This window comes from Chanodichthys erythropterus, chromosome 13 (genome assembly GCF_024489055.1).
Source record: "Chanodichthys erythropterus isolate Z2021 chromosome 13, ASM2448905v1, whole genome shotgun sequence".
Lineage (NCBI taxonomy): Eukaryota > Metazoa > Chordata > Actinopteri > Cypriniformes > Xenocyprididae > Chanodichthys > Chanodichthys erythropterus.
The window spans coordinates 47,926,985-47,932,731 of record NC_090233.1 but is presented as its reverse complement, the minus strand read 5'-3'; the positions used below and the strand labels follow the sequence as shown (position 1 = coordinate 47,932,731).

Genomic DNA, 5,747 nt, shown 5'->3' with positions numbered 1-5,747 from the left:
AGCTACAACAACCCAATTTTCCTCAAATGTGCTTTATATTTTTACAGTGAAAAACCGCCAGCAGAGCCTGTAGCGCGATGACCTGTGCGACTGGTTCACACAGTCGAGGGTTACGGGTGATGAAGTCACGCAGGCTCTCGCAGGGTTCCATAACGAGAGTGAACGTTTGAGGATGTTCAAACCACTCGTACATATGTATGTCGAAGAGGCTTATGGGTTCTCGCCTCATCGTCAGCAGCAGCGCCACTTCGGTAACGAGAGGTTTGGGGTGCCCAGGCTAGAGAAAAGTAGTAGACAGAAGGTTAGCTGGGTAAAAATCTAAAGAAAACATGTATTTTTTAAATGTACTTTTCTTTAAACTTGTTAGATACGTTCAAAAGAGGCTAGTTATTTGGTGCCTCTAGGCTTATTTTCAATCACATTCACACCTGATGCTTCCTACGGGTGTATCAACTACAGTAATCTGCACTTAAACAACTAAATACATATTCAGGCTTTGGCCAACTTACAATATGAAGATAACGATCGTTGTTAATCTTGAGCATCTGCTTGATGGCAACCGGCAAAAAACAAACAAACAAACAACAACAAGTATTAAACCATCTGTGTAAATTGTTTTAAATATGTTTTGATGCATGCAAGAGCAAAATGTTTGTACAATTCGGTAAGATTGACCTTTTTGCCATCAAATTTGCGCATTCCCTCGTAAATCCTCCGGATCCAAGCATCTCTCCCACGTTATTCAGAGACTCAAAGGACTCTGAAAAACAAACAGTAAAATATAAGAAATATGTGAGATTCCTAGAGCCATTGTTTTATTTAAAAAATATCAGTGCTGGTTGTGTCAAGAAAATCATAATAAAATGGGGAAAATAAAATTGACAAAATAACGTTGGAGAAATAATGACTGCCGACTTGACGCTTGGGATCTGGAGCAGGTGATGGTGGCTCGGGATCAGGCTCTGGCTCCAGATCTGGTGGAGGGACAAAAGCCTCCACAACATCCACATCACTACAGGGGCAACAGCACCGGAAAGGACTCTTCATCGCCTACCACAGCCTGTTGAGGAAACACTGTAAAAAATGGCTGTGAAATCTACAGTTATTTACTGTCGATTTCACAGTAACATTACTGTATAAGATTTTTACAGTAGAATATTGTAAAGTTTACAGTAAGACTGTAAAAATCACAGTAGTCCAAGAATTACAGTTGAAATCACAGTAGTCAAAGCATTACTGTAAAAAAAAATCACAATTTAGCCACTATAGTACTGTAAATAGTAAAGTAAACTACTGTAATTTTCCTTTTTTTTTATCATATCTTTCTTTGTACCCCTTTCACATGGACGGCTCCAGATTATTGTTGTTCAGAATTCATTACCGGAATATGATGTAAATACTCGATGGTGAGCTTTAAGTAAAAGTGTAATATTAATAAATTAAAATGTGTCATGTAACTTGTACTCTGATGGACCTGCTGCAGGAGCTTTCTATTCCATACAATATATATTTTTTAAAGAATTCACATAAGATTCCAAGAATATGTTTTGTTTGTTTGTTTTGTGACCGTAAATGGGTGTTTGGGTGTTAACAGGGCAATAAAATATTTGATAAGCCTTATCTTAATCTCCAAAGTCTCCCCTGACATGGTCTAACAATATAGGCTTCATAAATGCATAATTTTTTTAGATATCATCCTCAGATTTGAACTGAAGCATGACCATTGGTTATAAGTTGCAACCCAGCAAACACAGTACATTGTGACGACGTCGTCAGTGTTAGTCGTCATTTGGTCAGTGTGACATTACTTTATGACAACGTTATGAGGACGTCGTGGTAATGTTCCATTTTTTAGAATCTTGGCTAACGTTCCAGAAACGTCGTGGGCACGTCCTCAAAAGACGTCGCTGGTTAATCCCACGGAGAATGTTGTAGCGACGCGATCCATTGGTCTCCTGATAACATTCCAGACGTGTAACTTTTTGTGTTCAAAATGTACAAAAAAATCTACAATGGGAATGTACAACATGAATCTATTTTCCAAACCGTGTTTTTGTCTTACCCTGAATTATTATGGTACACCTAGAATAAGTGTGTATATTTGGACTATTTTAGACCGTGTAGAAACCGCTGCGGAGTAGCACAAATACCTGCGTGACTCGTCATAGAGATAACAGAGAGAAGTAGCTCCGGCTACAGTGTTCTTCCGCAAGATATGCCGTTTTGTTTATGAACTGCTAGAGTGCCAAACGACTTGTTTATATATTATATATATATGTTGTGTTTGTGAATTACGGATATTTATTGGATGGGGCATGCGCGAGACAAATTCGAACTTTTAAACAAGCAGGTCAAACGGACTTTAGGAGAATCTGAGTACTGCGCATGCGCATCAACGGTCGACCTCCAGCAGACCAATAATAACCAACTGCAGAACCGCAGAACCATACGTCATGACAGTCTGAGGACGACAGCGCCAGACTAACAGCCTGAGGGCGGAAGTGGGCGGAGTAATAGTCTCACGTTGGATGTGGGCGGAGTTGACGACAAACAAGCAAACAATCATGGCGGAAGAAGCGAACACGGTAAAAAGTTTCTTTGTGTTGTGCTTTTAATCGATCACGTTTATGTGTTGTGTATTTATTCGATCGTTAACACTTAACATGACTCAGATATTTTGTAAATGGGCTTCAAAGTCACTTTATCACGTCTTTTGATATTTTACAAATCGTCTCACGTTGCTTGCGCCCAGGTGAATAAATACTATAGTCATTTATAGTAAATACTATAGTGTTTTTGAACCATACTATAGTACTATAAATACTTGAATTAATTTATTGTGGTAATTCTATAGTTGCTGTGATAATATGGCAGCTATAATAATATAAACAAATTACTTTACCCAATATTGTACTAAGTTTTCTACAATTTTAGGGTATATTATACTACAATATACACTACAGTTTACTGTAGTAAAAACTAAAGTATACTATTTATACTAGTTTATCAGTTCACTATAGTTAATATTATAGTATTATGTAGCATTCATTAGTGTTGTAAATACAGTATGGTTCAAAAACACTATAGTATTTACTATAGTATTTTTTCACCTGGGTGTTTACATATTCATGGTTTGTTATTTTACTTGTTGTTGGTACTGTATTTTATTTAATTGGTTACATTTTACAATACTGATCAGTGTTTTTGTGGATTTTAGAGGCATATTAGTATCGGGAGATGCTCCGCTTTACTTCATTTACAGCGATGCAAAACGTGCTGCAACAACTTCCACTGCCCAGTGCTCTTAAACCGACCAGACGGCACAGGTTGAATGCACAGCTTCAAATTCACTTAAAAAAAACTGTCGTTCATGGAGGTATGAACGTTTCTTTTGTATTCTGAATTTAAAATGTTGTTTTTGCAATGAAGTAAGTAGTAATTTTGACTTTAGAAGAATGAAACTTGTTTCTTTTATGCAATTTTTATGGTTATATATCTAAGTTTTTCTTTGATTTTGCAATGCAGTAAATTGACAAGCAGAATCACCCCAGAACAAGAGAAGCTGATCAAAAACAAGGTTAGTTTTATAAGACTTTCATAAACACATAAGCTACTTATACAGATGGTGTGTTATATCTGTCACATCTTTTCAGGAATAACTTAATAATATTCTATTGTTTTAGAAACAGTTGACCGGCTGTGTGGGATCTTCATGTTAATGGTAAGCAAAAAAAAGGAAAAGATAAAAGTTTTTAAAAATGTATGAACTTCTCTTTTCATTAGAATGAAAAACATATATGAGGGCTTTTCATACTTTAAATAGTTAACCCTGGGTCATTGTTAACCCCAGGTAAACAGAATCCTGGGTTATCTTGATTCACGTTTCACACTGATCATCATTTACCTGAGGTTAACAATTAATCCTGAGTATTCATATGCACTGTACATTACTAAACCCTGGTTAACATCCTTATTTGCAGTGTCAGTGTCACTGATTGGATGAACAAAGCACACAATATGTTTTCATAAATGCTTAGGCATTGCACATCCTCATTACATATAGTCAACTTCCTCATTACATATAGATCAAGTTTATCCTGAATGAACATTTCAGACTATAAAAGAATTAAACAGTATTTTCTGCTCTGCAATTGTTGCATTTTCTGTCAGCATTTGTTTTTTTTTTTCTTTCCAAGGCTGAATTTTCTATTTATATACAATGCACAGTGTTTCTGTGACTGTCAAAAGCATGTAAATATACAAGCAATATGTGGAGCGTTACTTTACCCACGGTTAAAAGTGGTGTTTAGGACGACGATAACCCGGGGTTAAATGTAGCGTGAAAAGCCATGTGAATTGCTTGCCTTTTAAAAAAAAAAAAAAAAAAAATTATACTGAACATAACTGATTAATTTCATTGGTGACAGAGTATGATTTAAGTCTTCAATATATAAACATGAGAAAAACAGAATGTCAAAACTTTATTATACATGCTGTGCTGCATCCTGACTACAACACAAAGTGTTGTTAAATACACTTTTAACATCTCATCCCATTTGTTTATACCCTTCTCTCATGAAGGAACCACGGATCACAGAAGACTTCTGCGCTGCACAACAATCAAAGGTCTTTACGGGTTTAGTGGAAGAGCTGTGCTTTCTGATATTGAAAGAAAAAGACCAGGAACAAGAACTTTCACAGGCTGAAACAGATGATGACAGACAACTGGCCAAAGAGCCTTTAGTGTTTTGCTTTCAAATTAAGGATGATATGGACATTTTACAAAAAAAGTTTATTTTTTTAGATTTAATTTGTCATCATGTACCTGCTGTTCAATCTACACTCAATTTGGTTTGATTTTGTATTTTTTTAGAGCAAAGCACAGCTAGTGGCTATATAATGCTTTTGCTCTTACATTTTAGTACATTTTATTAAAATTAAATAAATATCTTTTGTTTTTGGGTTTGATGGATCTGAATGTGTTTAATTCATGCATTCTAGTGTACAACCGTGTAATGCGTATTATATATTATGAAAAACAATGATTCATTCTGAAATGCTTAAGTAAAATATTTTATGACAAATTAATAAATGTTTATCGATTTTAGTGTTTAAGCTTTGTTGTGTTCAATTTATATTCAGTTAATCATTTAAGACATAAAACAAATTTATGAACTTTTAAAATATTAAAAGGTTACAAGGGGATTTTAATACACACATAGGCTATATATATATATCTTAACGTGATTGTGTATATGATTAAGCTATTAACACAATGTGAATCTATATCTATAATTTCAGTTAGATCGTTTTAATACAATATTTCACATTAACATGGTTTTAAACTTTAAAATGCTCCAAATGGAGCGATGCCTACGGAGATAAATTGGCTCCGCCCACTTCCGCCCTCAGGCTGTTAGTCTGGCACTGTCGTCCTCAGACTGTCATGACGTATGGTTCTGTGGTTCTGCAGTTAGTCCTATCTCCAGCAGACGGACACAGAGTAAAAGGTAAGCCCTGCAAATCTTCTTTTATTCATCGTTTTTGCCCATATGACACTAAATATCACTTGTGACGAGTAATGTTAGTGCAGTGTTTTTGGTTTTCTAAATGTATTTAATAAATAAATTCCGTTTGGTTATGTGCGCACGAGCGTTGTCTCCCGTGAGGCGGTAACGTTCAAATCTGAGACAGTTTTACATTTTTCTTTTAGTTATTTTAAATGTAATGTTAACTGTTTAATGCTA

The 5,747-nt window shown here is 35.4% G+C and overlaps 1 long non-coding RNA gene across 1 annotated transcript; it reads left to right on the top strand.

Moving 5' to 3' along the window:
• Window positions 1–2,430: 2,430 nt before the first annotated feature.
• Window positions 2,431–5,387, top strand: LOC137034653 (uncharacterized). The gene is made up of 5 exons (XR_010896963.1): window positions 2,431–2,585; window positions 3,218–3,376; window positions 3,526–3,577; window positions 3,684–3,721; window positions 4,582–5,387. It is a non-coding gene; the product is annotated as an uncharacterized lncRNA (long non-coding RNA).
• Window positions 5,388–5,747: the final 360 nt, after the last annotated feature.